This window comes from Aphis gossypii, chromosome 2 (assembly GCF_020184175.1).
Source record: "Aphis gossypii isolate Hap1 chromosome 2, ASM2018417v2, whole genome shotgun sequence".
Classification (NCBI taxonomy): domain Eukaryota; kingdom Metazoa; phylum Arthropoda; class Insecta; order Hemiptera; family Aphididae; genus Aphis; species Aphis gossypii.
In genome coordinates this window covers 86,878,014-86,894,076 of record NC_065531.1, presented here as the reverse complement: position 1 = coordinate 86,894,076, position 16,063 = coordinate 86,878,014, and the positions used below count along the sequence as shown (strand labels likewise).

The 16,063-nt window shown below is 24.9% G+C and overlaps 1 protein-coding gene and 1 long non-coding RNA gene across 2 annotated transcripts in view; one reads left to right on the top strand and one right to left on the bottom strand.

Moving 5' to 3' along the window:
• Nucleotides 1–16,063, top strand: part of LOC114119119 (protein draper-like) — a 34,361-nt gene that overhangs the window by 616 nt on the left and 17,682 nt on the right. The window lies entirely within an intron of this gene.
• On the bottom strand, nt 643–7,843 carry LOC126549762 (uncharacterized). The gene is made up of 3 exons (XR_007603869.1): nt 7,770–7,843; nt 7,547–7,706; nt 643–731 (listed from the first exon to the last, which is right to left on the bottom strand). It is a non-coding gene; the product is annotated as an uncharacterized LOC126549762 (long non-coding RNA).

Below are 16,063 nucleotides of genomic sequence, written 5' to 3'. Positions count from 1 at the left end.
GCTTTGGCATTTGGCTGTATAGTTGTTATTTATGTTAGGTACAAATGATACGGGTAGATTTTAAAATCTTTTTTTTCTTTAAGGGTTATTAAAACCTCCCCAATATCTACCATTGTAGGCGATTAACCGAAATGTCATCATATAGGTTCGTCGACAGTTCGGGTTTTTTTGTTTTTTAATCGACCACAATGCACAAAATACAAGAAATACAAATTAATATCGTGCGAACGGGTTTACGCAGTCGTCTTAGTAATGTGCTATGACATCAGACAGGTAGTTGGAAGAATATTATATTATTATTAAACTATAATGTCTATATGCACCTGCTCTAAATCGAGTCAACATTTCTTTGTCTATACACGTGCATACTTGTTTTTATTTTTCGTCGTTAAAAAATATAGTTTTTCAATAACGAGTTCGTAGTATTATACTAGGTAGTATAACTACACAAGCTTGTTGTTACATACCTAATTATAATATTATCGATGTACTACGATGACGTTGTTTTGTAGCCGAATTGCCCTGCGAGACATAAAATCGTCCTACTAACATGGCAAGAGATTTGAATGAACGTCACTAGATCGTCTCACAACTTTCGGTTAGAAATCCATCTCGCAACTTTTCATTTATTCTTTTATAAGATCTAGATTTTTGGCATCATTTACGTGTTAATCAATGTACTGTTTATTTTGTTGAGTGTAGATACTGTATTTGTGCAAAATTGCAGAAATCTATGTTCAACATAAAAACCGCTTTAATATTTAATCAAAGGTTATACATTAAATTTAATGGCAGTCTTCTACATTATTTTAATTAGTCGTAGAATAAATTTGTACTAAAATGTTTATTATAAATATTATTACGTCACAAAATACTGTTCATAATATTATCGTGTGACCTCAATGCTTATGAACTATCATATTATTATGTACTTTACGGATTATTTAAATGGCATAGGTATGTATATTCATTGCTATTATCATGTAGATATCCTGGTAGATTTGTTGATAGTAGAAATAATTTACAATAATATAAACCTTCATAAATAATCTAACTACATTTACTAGTCTAAATCGTCTAAAATTACAAATCTTCATATCATCTATCTATCTGTATTGATTTTTATTTGAAATTCAAATTTTTGTTCATTAATCTTTAGGTATGAAAATTTTCAATTTTTATAAAACTTATGATAATATTGCATATAACTAAGAATTAAGTAAGCAAACTAAATAAAATGTAAATATTTTAATGTACAAAACTGTACTTAAGTATACTTACCCTCGTACGTACCTATATACATAATATGTGTAATTAATAGACAATTTAAAATTAGGTATAATTATATTATAAGTATTGCCTAGATTTTTAAAATTCAATAATGTTAAAAAACTGTGAATTGAAAGTCACTATACACATCTTTGTTCTATATGATTTATTTAGTACTTGAAAGTTTAGATCACAAATAATAATAGGTATTTTTATTTTTAGATATATTTTTTCAAAAAAAAAAAAAAAAATAATAATAATATTGAACATTTTGAAATTACCTCTAGTTTTTAAAAATAATATTGTGTTGATTAACTCTTGTTATATATAATCAATAGCTTTGTTTCTCTACTCATAATCTACAAAATAAAAATTCTAATCATTAAAAAATACTCTTTACATAGGTACATCTGCTACATCAAACCATAAGTACAATTATTTGTATAATTAAATGAAGGAATTATTAATTTTTTTTTAAACTTCAGTGAAATTTTCTGTAATATTTATAAATATTAATTAGGTGCCTATATTATCAGTAAAATGTACTGGAATAATATGCTTTATAATCATAGTTCATAATAATGGCAGTCCTTGTGGTAGTCTATCAACATATTATCACGTATCTAATTATAAAATAACTGATATCATTAGCTGTTTAATACCTATATATATATATATATATATATATATATATATATATATATAAGAACATTAAAACAGTTATAAAATATAGAGTAATTACTCCTCGAATTACTCTATGAGCTAAATCCAAGTAGTATACTATCTTAAAACGTTGCTAGAAGTTAGAATTAATAGGCATATATTTTGGGTAAAGTTAAGTGTTGTGTTATGTAAGGGTTTTGCAGGCCACCCATGATAAACTTCGTTCCGATCGCAACTTGTTCATATTATACTGATCAGAACAATATGCGGAGTTGTAAAATTACATATACATCGTTTCAAGTGTGAATTTAATATTAGTATGCCTAAATGCCTAATTAAACTATACCTTGTATTACCGACAATATAATATAAAGTTTAGAATATTTTAGCTAGTTTGTGTCTTGTAATATTTATTATTTTTATCAGCTTTCTCCCCTCTCGTACTGCTTAAACCTCGAAGTAAAACTCTAAGTAGTTAAAGTGTTAAACCCGTAATTAACTAACTTAGTTATATTAAGTTAATTATAGTTAAGCCAACATATAATTTGTTCGTAAATATGTTTAGTCTAATAGTCTATAGAATATGCACTGCGTATATGGGTTATTTTATCAAACCCAATACGTTTCTTTTTAACAGTTTTTATTTTTTATTATTATTTTAAATAATTTAAAAATCTGTATTCAACACAATAAAAAAATAAAAATAGTATATTATAAGGTATGAAATTACATTTTATTCAGTAATAAATTTATCTATTAATAGTAACTCAAATTGATTGTTATTATTTTTACTTAATTACAATTTTTTGGTTTAGGCGGTCTAAAAAAAATGTAATTATCACCAAAATAACGGTATGAATGTATGATGTATTCACCATTACAATCAATTAAAAATATGATTTTCAATTCGTACTTAAGTACATATATTATGTAACTATTACCATCCATAAATTATGATTGTATAATATGGAATTTTGATGCCAAAATTAAAATCTTTTATCTTACCGAATCATTAATAAATATTGTCTTAGGTTATAACAAACGTTTGTTGGGTATTACATATAATATACTGCATTATACATATTATATTCGCATTGGCATGTCTATTTAGACATCCATAGACACATGTGAATTTGAGCTAAGAATTAATGTTTTATAGTTTTATATATTATGGTGTATACTGTATTATCGTGAATTTCAAATTCTTGAAGTACCAGTAATAGAGTTAACCATCTAAAAGTATCTATCATAAATAAAAGAGTTTCCATTATTATTATTATTTTGATAGGTAGTTTAATAAACTTAGTTAATCAGTTTTTGCGGTCAAATACCAACAAAATATAGACTTAAAAATTTAAAAATGATTAAAATGCTGATTTATAATATGCTTTATGCGTCTTAAATAATTTAGGATAAAATTAATTTAAATGTTTTATTTTTTATTATTTATTGTAGGTATGAGTAAAATAATTTATTTAATGATTAAAACAGTTATCTTACAAATTATACTGGTTTTCCCGCCAAATATGAATATTCGCATTTAGCTGTTTATATAGGTATGCATTTTTAATTCTGGAGTTGGAGTTAATTCGATTTCATTAATTTAATTAAATAATTTATACTAATTATTTAAAGGCATTTATTTGAGCATTAACGATTGTATGTAAACGTAGTAGGTAATATGAGTAGTGCGTATTAATAATTTCACAGGCGCTAAAAAGAAACTAGGGTCAAATATATGTTAAGATTTAAAGCTTTTGTCTCATATTATGAATATTGTAAATATTCACGAAAATTATTCATTAAAACAAAACAAAAATTAAACGAAAAAATACAAATATAAAAACCATAACGGGATTTAAACCTACTTTCAACAAGAAAGTTTTTAAATTATTTAAATATTTTTAGGTATAATAACTATTTTTATACAAATTATTAGAAAATTATCTTTTCTATTAATTTATTTTAAATCTAAATGATTGTAATGATTTATCCGAGGATTTATCTGATTAATTTTAATGAACTAGAATTTTCTTTTCAGATATTTTATCTACCTATGATTTATGATATTAATAATATTCAATTAACTTAACATAATTGTATAATATCTAAAATTTAAATACCCTACTGCTTTATAGTTATTTTATATTATTACAAAATATAGCTAATTTAGGACATCAATAAACGCGCGCAAAAATGAAGCGTCAAAACCGCTCTATAGTGTAGCGCGGCCTTATTAGTTATAACTTATAATTTATAATATATAATAATTTTATATGGAATACAATCTATATATACTATAGAGTATAGATGATGATTTAAGTTATTTTATAAAGTACTTTAAAAATGTATTGTCATTACGATCTTATATCAATAGCGAATAGCAAAATATTGCCTTTTTTAATACATTGGAACTAAACAATTATAATACCTATTTACCCGTGATTTATAAATATATAATAGTAATATTGTTTTTTTAAACAACAAGTACAGTTTATTTATATTGAATATGTAAATTTATAAAAATTAGATAAATGATAATTGATATGAAAAATACAGCATTGCTGCATCAGGTATGTTATGACCGGTGTACTCATTAAAATCGAAATTAGTATACCATTGTATCAATATAATCTTATAAAGTATATCAACATTACTCTTAAAACAATTTTTTTTTATTAATAATATCAATAGTTTCTATAATAGTTTCAGTTTCATATGAACATCAGAATTTAAACTTAAGTCATTAAGTTTAAAATATTTACACATTCTTTACTAAGATAATACACTTATTTATATTATTTGTATTCCTGAATTATTTATCAAATTTAAATATAAAAATAATAGCCCAGTAACTTTTTTTGTGATAATGCGTGTTTCTTATTAGAGTTGAGATAAACATGAACATTGTATTTTAAAAACCAAAAGGTATACTATTATACTAATGTTTTAAGGTCATGAATCATGATGGATGATAAACGACTACTATAATATGATGTCCCTATTGTCTACCCCACCAACTAACTTTAATCTCACTAGTTATTTTGGTACATTGTACATTGGAACATCCATACTAGGATAAAGTAGTGTCGTGGACACATAATATTAAAAATAAAATTATTAATGTATAATATAATAAAAACATGTTCTTTTAGTTATACTATATTTAATTGTCCTTTACCAAAATTGATTTTGACGTAAATATTTTTTCTAACAAAATATTAATTGATAAAATATTTGACATTATTTAATTGTATTTATTGTTTAATTTAATAATTTGAAATAAATTTTACATATTATTATGTATTGTGTATTACTGATTATATACAAAGAAGATAGTCTGAACCAATTTGTTTTAATTCTGAGAATAATCGACTAAATTAAAGTGTTATTTTTAGATTTGAAAATATATTTTCTGTTGGGGTACTTTTCTTATTTTTTTTATTTTGTGAATGTTTATTAATAATTGATTATTATTATGAATTTCTGATTATTGAACTTGTGGTTTAATTGATGTTTATTTATGTTTATCGCATAACTTATTTATTATTTATTGTTTAAAATATCGCATATATAAACAATTAAAAATGCCTATTCAAAGATTAATATACATATTAAGTTAAAATATTGGTTAAATAAAACATATGGTAAAGCTTAAGCTTTCTATAAAAGTATTATTTTTTGAGTCAACAAATATAATTTGGACTGATTGCATTTTACTGATCCAGTTATACGTAGTCAATGGTTACAATTTTTTTACATAATTATAATTTTTTTTTTATTTAAAAATAAAACTTAGGCAAAAATGTAATATAATTGTTCGTATAAGAAATAATACAATTATAAGTTTATATTGAATTGAACAAATAATATTTCTTTTATTATTGTTTGAAGGATATGTATTATTAATGTTGTAAAAACCTTAATTTTTGAGGATGAACAAAAATATTTTTTGTTTTATGAACTAATTATTCAATCAAAATAGCATTTGTTTTATTTGATTCTCTAAGCAGAAGTGACTTATTAAAATATTATGTTTGGTCATCTAAAAAATTCTTTCAACGTTTAAATCAATTTAACGACTTATAATCGGGTAGGTACCAAAGAACAACAGGTAACAATAAGACACCTTTTATTTGACCGCAAGTCAATCTAACTTCATAAGAAATAGGTATATCCCTTTTTATAATGATACGAAATTATAATATATTTTATTATTATCTAAGTAGATAATTTTTTTTCTATTGAAACAGTTAATAGTTTTAATTTATAAAAACCATTTGTCGTTTATTATGTAAAATTAAATAAATATTAATGCAATTTAATGAGTAAACATATTAAATATATGAACTCCAACTATAATTTTTATTTATCTTATATTGTTCTTTATCCTATTCATTTTAATTTCATTGTTTTGATTTTCTAATTTCTAATTTGTTCTATCGCAAATTAAATATCTACATATAATTTAAAGTATTACGATTATGTTAAAAGTTAACATTGATTTTCTCGAACTTTAATGTTTTTAGAATTATTTCTTGACATCATTTAAAGTTCTTCCAAAGCAACATTTTTGAAAAAAAAATATATACATTTTTATTATATTATTTTTGAATAGTTTTCGATGTGTTCTAAAGTAAGTTTTCTATTTCCTGAGAATTTCAATGTGAAAAAAAAAGAATAAAAAATGTAGTATAAATAATAATAATATTATAATGTAATCTAATATATCTGTTAGGTACTAAAAATTATTTCAAATAATTATTTAAATATAAGTTACAACTTATAAGTACTAAGGATTCAGAAAAATAATAATACTTTTCAATAAAAAAATGGTTTACCTTTATAAAAATAACTTTGTATTTATTATTTTTACATATTTATTTTTACTTTCTTTATTTAGTTTTCCAAACTTTTGGTTGTTATATTAAATAAAATTATTCGAGAAATTTGTTGCAACATTTCAGATTTTTAAGTTTAACTTGGTTATATTTGATATAGGATATCTAAATATCTTTAGAAAATCATTAAGCGTGTTTTAAATCTCTATTTGGAAAGTAGTTTAACAAAATAGATTTTCTTCGGATTAATAAACCCATATAACGTAACTTCAATAACATCTCTCTTTTAAATTTCAAGGCAATATTGTATTATAATTTATAATACAATACCGGGAATAATACAATTTCTAATTATAAAAATCGTTTATATCGATAAAAATACTGAATGAGAAACAAAATCCACCACACGTCAATGTCACTAAATAGTAAATATACTAAATACAGTGATTTTCACATTGTAGTTATAATAATACCTTCTAGAATCTAGAACCAACGTGAAATCTATTTATTTATTTAAAGAGTAATAATCGGTATTTGTGCCATCGCAAGGGGAAAAGTTGTGAATAAACGTTTTTAAATCTCCCTGTAACTGTTAAAAACGAGGAAAGGAAGCACCCACAAATCTGACCACTCCAGAGGGAAAGTTGTGGACAAACGTTTTTAAATCTTTCTGTAATTTTAAAAACGGGGATAGAACCGAATAATACTACCTACTTACGGGCCTAGAAGTTTGTCTTACAGACGTACGAAATACATTTTCAGTTGTGACTTACCTTTATCGGTGCTGATGTTTTGTTTTCTATTAGTATAAATAGTATGGTTAAAAAAAAATATTATTATCATAAAGCCAAAGTTCATCACTTTATGAATCATTTTGTTGTTTTTTGTGAATTTGGTTTGGAATGTTTGGATAATATTATAATCGTCTTCAATCTATAACATAATAATAGTTAATTATTATTATTATTTTCACTCGAAAACTTCTATGAAACTTACTTTTACGACAAACGATTGGTCTATTACAAACTCTGCATAGGTACTACAAATAATTGATATATATTTACTTATATAATAATAATTCAGGTTGCCATGTTCCTAATATTTGTTGTTAGCCAGTTAAATAAGGTTGTTTGAGCAATAATATTATTAACATATTTTTTGATGAGTGTATATTATTTACATATACATGTGCACTTTCATATATTTTAACATCGATAAATGATAATGAGGTTTCGTTAATAATTACTTATTTACGTTTTATATATAATATATATATATATATATATACTATTAATCGCGACTATTAACTTACACACTATTTATCTTGATAAAGAATCCTTGATCAAATCTAATTGTTATTTTAAGATATTTGATTATTTATCATTTTAAGTTCTACCCATATAACATGAATATAAACTAAATAGTTGAGGATGTTCTTATTAAAGTGTACTTGTTGTGTATTGTATAGCTTACGACCGACAATAATACAAATTACGTGTATAATACAACAAAACGTATGTTTATCGTAATATTTTAAGTTTGAACTCCTTAATCAATAAATTTTACTTATATCTTTAAGAATATATTATTGCTACTCGATAACATTTAGAACATTGAAATTATTAGCAAAATAATATGCTTTTTTCAATTAAGACAAGATCTATCTGTAAATCATTTTTATAATTGCATGCTCAATATTAGTTACTTTGTATTATAATCAGACTAAGCAGTTTGGAAGAACTTAGATGTTCTTTATTGGTTTTAAACAACGGGTTTACGTAATTTAATAGACTAGGTATAACAAATGAAGTACAAATTATTTTTGGACTTTAATCTTTTTAAGTTCACTGTTTATTTTGCTGATGTATTATTTATAATCCGTAAATGGCTTTAGTACGAATGCATCTCTGAAGCTTGAACTTGACTCTTTATCGGTATTATTTTCGATGTTATACTTATATTTGCATATTCTAATACAACATGCTAAATGTGGTCAAAATAATCTGAACTGAATACAATAATTGATAAAATTGTGATTTATTTTTATTATTGTTATTATTTGTAGCGTATATTAGCCCTAAAAATAAAAATAATGTGTGTATACTGTGTATATACTGTGTCGGTTCATAAGGTAATTTTAAATTATGTTTTTCAGATTTTCTTCTAAATTACGTGTTTTCCGTGTTTTCAATGTATTACAATATTACTTGTATACTACATACTATTTTCTTCATTTCAGCAAGTGGTTATGAGACTTTGTTGGGGGTGAGGGAAGGGAGAACTGAGATTTGTCGTAGGTACAGTATCCAATTAAAAATATCACACCAAGAAGCCATTAGAAATACGATGCGTTGCACATATACTCCGGGCTTCTGCTAGCGACCGCCGAACGTTCATATATCTCACAGAATGGCGAGCGTCGGCGGTTTTCGAGGCCGACCACACCTAGTAACACTCGCTAGCATTGGATCCTGGTACACCGGTACCCACTCGTATCTTAATTCCTGCGTTAAACCGATTGTCGACTATTTTTGACCAGACGACGCAACAGTTATGTCTACACCAATAATATTACTTTGCTCGCGTATTAAGGATATTTAATTAAGGACCTTTAAGCGTGATGCCAAATAGCAATAATTTATTGGAAAAAAAGTCTGTTTTTTTGTTTGAATGCGCTTATCTCCTAAACTATACCAGTCGGATATGAACAATTCTTTTTTATTTGATAGCTTAATTCTCGAAGAAGTTTCTAGGATATTTAACATCGCGCTATGACTCTCATCTCTCAAGAGCCGAGCAAAAATAAAAGTCAGAAAGAACGTTAAGTGAAATCAAAGTAATAGCATAGGTGGGCAGGCGATGTAACGTGGAGCCGACAATGCTCACTATATCAGTAATTATAAGTCTTATATAAGAGGTGGAGTTTTTTTAATTGTTAATAAAGCGTATGAGGAGAGTTAGTTGGTTATAATTTTAAAACATATATTTTATCTTTAAATACGAGCATATAAGAAACTGTGAAAGTAATTTTTGTCCCATATTTATTTTTCATTTTTGAACTACTATTTTACTTAAGCGTACCCGTTCGATTTAGTGTAAACAGGCGGCGTAGTATAACGATATCGTTTTTGTTCCGCACACGCGCGTGACATGGTTGTATCACTAGTCCGGCAAATCAAGAGAGGCCCATAAATAATAAATTATAGATAGGTCACATACCCTCTATGGTTATTACTATCGCACGTTTCTTCGGAAAAAGTGATATGCTATTTTACTATTCTATGAAAATTTTCCCTACTTTGACTTTTTTTATATGTATGATATAAAATATTGTGTATAACCTGTTTTACATTTTCAATACAAATTCTGTTTTGTACTTATTTTTACGGATTTGCCTAATTTCCTTACAGACATTTCAATTGATAACTTTGAAAAATACTCACATACTAAACGATAGTGTTGAATCGTCTTTATGATAGGCTCAGCCAATCACACACCGGATGGACCATACTTAATGAAAATAAACGTATCTATACTGATACATAATACTTATATAGCGGTTAGGTAATATAATTTTATTTTAAAACACTGTTATTCTTTATGTAATAAATTAATATTTGACTGTTAAAATGATAACATTAGTTGAATAATGTTTGGCGCACTCGACCATGGTTTGAACAGTTACGATTTGATTTCAAATAAGTGATAACATAATGAAGATACAATAGAAAGTTATACAGGCACTTTTGTAAGGCAGAATATTCTGCTCTTTCAGACCGTGGCACCCTAATGTTTAGTACTTAGCAGCACAGCTGTTTTTAGCGTGTCTTATCTATTCTTTTAATCTTTGGAGAAATCTGACATTATAATATTATTGTATCGAAATAAATAGTATAATAGTATAATCAAAACAATATAAAAAAACGTTGGATGGTTGATAGCATTAATTTTTTTTACATTCTTTGGAACGTTCTAACAATTAAAGATCATCGAAAAACCCTCGAATTATAAGAAAAAAACGTGTACCTACTTATAATAAATTCGATATACTTATACTTAAATTTTTGTAAATTTTCGAACATTACAACGTTTCCAAAAATTAAAAACATATTCGATTGTCTAAGTATTATTATTTTTATTTTCATGGGTTCTATGTCCCATATTCTTCATTGTTGGTGAATCGTCCGTGACGTAGGTACTGTTATTAATTATTATATTATGGCATTGTCTTGACGTTTTGTTATTTAATTTTTTACTATTATTCTTACTAATGAATTTTACGGTTAATGGTTTTAGTTTTCATTGTCCCACGTTCTTAAAGATTCTGATTTTTGTAAAACACCTAAGTATAATAATAGTTTGTATCAAAATATTAAAAATGACAACGATTCTATATTTCTATGTTATGTACTATGAAAACTATTAACCAATTATCTAGGTATGGAAATTAAGAATATAAAAATGTTGAAGTATTCTATTACATAATACTTTGTTTATTAAACATTCTTGATTGTAAATGTTAAACGATAATAATCAGTATTTTTTTGGAGCGTTGAGAAATTGTAAGCTGATCCAAAACAATAATAATATAGTTCTTCCTTATACTATAATATTATAAAGTACAGTAACGAATTATGATATTCATGGAGTTAAATAGACGTAATTAGATGCTGTCTGGTTTTTATTGGAGTTTACGGAAGAGAAATTTAAAATTTATTTTTCTGATATGCCTACATCAAATAGTGTTGTAAAACTTGTTTTTATAAATTGTATACTATATAGTTATCTGATTTAGTTTAAATACACTTATTATTATCATAAGTTATACACCTTATGAAAAACATCATTGTTTCATAAACAAATATTTTACTATTTATTTGGTATGCGTTTCATTATTTGTTTTATAGAATAAATTCACTAAAAAATATTCAGAGTCGATATTGATAAAATTAAATTTTTTATAATGTCATAAATGCTTAACAAGAATTTATATTTAAATATTTTATTACATTATATCATACAAATATTTAATTATCTCGTTAAAATATACACTATTCATGAGTAAATACATACCTAATATGTATATAATATTATTTAAGTCATAAAACAATAGTTTTAACTCTGTTTAGAATATTGTACAGACAAGTCTATTCATATAGTTCTTAGTAAACAAAATAAGAAAAAAAATGATCAGCGTTTTAGTCTCGCGTGTTTATTTTTGTAATTATTTACATATTTTTTTACATAAATGATTCTAGAAGCAAATATTTTTATCTATTTTTTTTATAAAACTATGGAATGTAGAAAATAACACGCGCATTATGTTATTCTAAGCAAATTTTCTTTATTCGTCTTTGTTTAATTTTAATAGGTATTTTAATATTAATATAAGAATATTATAGTGATCTTAGAAATAATTACTATTAATGAAATAAATTTAACTATATTTGTGTTCTATAATAACTATATTATAAAATACTTTAGTATCTACTATTCGTTATAAGTTATGACACGATTGTAAATTATTACTGTAGAAGTACCTACTCGTTTTTGATACTAAGTTATTATATTTTTTATGGATGTCGAATTCTTTAAATTCTGCTATTATTTGTTGACTAACAAATGTATTTAGAATTGATATAGATACTTATTGTAATGATAATACTAAGTTACATATTATGTTACGATAGATATATTTTACTTTCTAAACCAATTTGTTCATCTTACAACTACCAAAAACCATTGTACCGTTAATATATCTAATTTTAGTCTAATTTATACCATAAATAAAGTTAAAAATACATCACATCAATGATTGTGTGTACTTACTAAAGTGGCATAGTGCATGATATCATGATGACGTAAATATGTGATGCAAATTCTAACCTATGATTATATATTGAGAACGATTATAATAATTTACAACTATACCGGAAGTATTATAATTAATAGCCCATGTCATTTATTTTCGATAGTGACTAGACTAGTCATAATAAACAACAAAGCAGAGCTTTAGATAACTTATGTGTTAATATTGTATTGCACTTAGTATCTTCATAGATGACTCAATGACTGTGGGTAGTTTTTGGATTCTTTTTTTTTTTTTTTTTGAAAACCGTTGACGATTTCTTCCTACGCTTGGATTAGATGATATCCATCATATTATGAACAACACAACGAATATAATACAGCATATAGTAAACAGTATTGCTTTAGGTATACTATTATAATATTTTATTCAGCACTTACTATCTTACTATAACTCAGTATTCGAGTGTAATAACCTTCGAGTGGTCCGCGTAAACTAAATGATTGCTTGTGCTATATTATAATATACTGCACCGTTGCAGACCGCAAAATTCATAACAATTCATCGTCGTAAGAATAACTGTTGTAGTTAGGCGCGTGTCATGCGAGAACGTCTTTCTATTCCCATAATTTATTATAGAGACTTAACACTTATTATAAGTATTATATAATTTAGTTGTTGAGTTTACCTTAGTTAGTTGTACTAATTCTAATGCACTCTAATAACATTTTAGACTTTAGTTTTGTTCTTATAATATATTAATTTGTTTTCACCGTTTTAATGGTTTTATTTTAATATATTATAATCTGTAGGTATATTTCCCGCAAGAAAATAAGCAATAATTGTTTATTTAGTTTGGTTTTTTGCTGAGTTTTCAAAGTTACCTTATATCTTCTAAATATACTTATATTTTTCAGGGTATTTTCAATGAACATTTTATTTTTTATGTATAGAAAAAATATATTTAATATTAACCACTTCATTCATAATCTAATATATGTACTCAAAAGTACTGTGGTATCGGTTATTTAATTTAAATATACGAGTATAAAAGAAGTTTTAAAAATACAATTTTTTTATCTATTGTGTGAAACGTTTATGTGATTATATTATATTAGTTAAATTTGAGGTTAAAATTTTTTTTTATCATTGTTATTTATCATAAATTCATAAGATATGAGTATTAGTACAGTTTATACGTAAAAAATAGTAATTTTAAATAGCATAATTATAAGTAAAATTGTAAATTCATAATGATCAGATAGGTAGTAAACAATGTAAATAAGTAAAAAAAATTAATTATTTTAAATAATTAACTTTACATAAAAACAGTCTATGCATATGATATAAGAATAATTTATCATGACATTTTAAATTAAAAAAAAAAAACACCCATTTGTGACACTTATCTATGAATTGGTTGATTTGTTATATTATACAATTGATATGGATCTTGAAATCTTTGGTATTGAAAAGAATGTCAAGAATATGTTTGGTAGTGAGCAAATTGGCTGTAATTTTTATTAGTTAAATAAGTTATGAGGTATTCATATTATTTATATATTCGTGTCACCCTGTCGACCAAAAAAATGGAGAATCAAAATTAATATTTGATGACACGTGTTTCTTATCTATAGTATGCTATAAAAGTTCTTCTATAGTGATGTATCATAACATAATAAATCACGGATTAATTTAAAATGAATGGTATAAATGTATCATTGATTAATTTATAATACATACTTATTATATACATCATTATATACATACGAGTATTATAAACTATTATGTATATGGTTCAATCATGAACTTATTATATTACTTATTCATTCAATTTTATTATGAAGTTTGCTAATTAACTAAGTGTGAGTGTGTTTGTTAAGGTACTATATTGGCCATTCTTTTCTTGAGTATGGTTGTATTATTTAAAACCGTTTTATTGCTAGCGACGTAAGGCAAATTAAACGAGTCTATAATAAGTTTTTACGTTTTTTTCTAATGTTTTAAAAATTCACTTTTCACCTCGTGACTACTTATCAATAGAAAATCGATTTACCTTTTTCTTGTTGGCTGAGAATAGACGAACTGTTGATGTATGTCAGTTCGCTCTTGCGACCGTCTTTAGCCCAACATATCTAGTTGGAAAATCACGTGTTTTAGTGTGATCTGAGGAAGGGTGTAAGATACTACAAATGGCACGTTGAGTTGGAAACAAAAGTATGTACAAGTGTGGTCGTATTCTTGGCAGTGAAATTGTTTTGGGTTTATGAGGTCCTTCACCTTTTACTTTCGTACAATATATACAGAGTGATTAACCTTTTTCTTAAATATTCCAATTATTTAAAATTTAATTTTTGGAATTTTTAAGTAGGTATTCATAAATATAATATAATTCTTATTTAAAGAGTGTTCTAGGAAGATTAACACAAATGAGATTTTTTTTTCAAATTTGAAACCCTCTGTTTTGAAACCTAACCTAACCCCCTATTTTTAATGTTAATTATTTGACGGATAATTTTTATATATCAAAATTCAAACGAATAGATTTTGAGTTACTTGGTGTATTGAGGATAATAGATCTGTGGTGATGTATATTTGAAAGATATGAGAGTTTAAATGGTGACTTGAACATTTTAGTAATTAATATTATAGTTAATCAATATTAAAAATTTTAAAAAAGAAAGATTTAAGTTTAATAAATACTACTAGATTCAATATTACATACGTTATTTATTGTATATTTTTCTAAAATTGTTTTTATGGACTATTTTTCTTAATATAGACATTAGTAACTGATAAACTACTCTTGAATTTTATACTTAATCTATATCAAAATTAAAAAAAAATATATTTCCACTTAATAATTTACAGTGAAAAAAGGAGTATTCATTTGAAAAACAGAAGCTTATAAAATCATAGAATTCATCTTAAGTTGTACAAAAAATCTCAAAAATTTTAAAATATGGTTTTGAAGTAAATTTAAATATTTTAGAAACACGAATTTGAATAAATTCATTATTTAATGAAAAATAAAAACGACCATGCTTGATGGATCTTCCTGTATAATCGAGAATAACTAATGAAACATTTATTGCGACTTCATAATTTTTATGTTGACAGATAATAGGATAGTGGGTTTTTAATGGTTTTATGAAAGACCAATTTCTTAACAACGAGCAATCAATACTGAAATTATGTTTTTATGACATTGATTTCGGGAGATGCATGATAAATTATTTATTTACTATGGTCGTGTTTTTATAATATTATAATCTATCAGATTAGGACAAAATTAAGTTTAATTCCTATAATGTTAAAGGGGTAAAGTCTATGATTTGGGTACTCACTGTTGTGGTTGCTGTGGTATCGCAATTTAATAATTATCTAGATTCTAGATAATTGCGTGCACACTATTGGACAGTTTATTTTTTACACAACTACGACCGCTGTTGTACACGTGCGGACGTAATATGTTAACAGA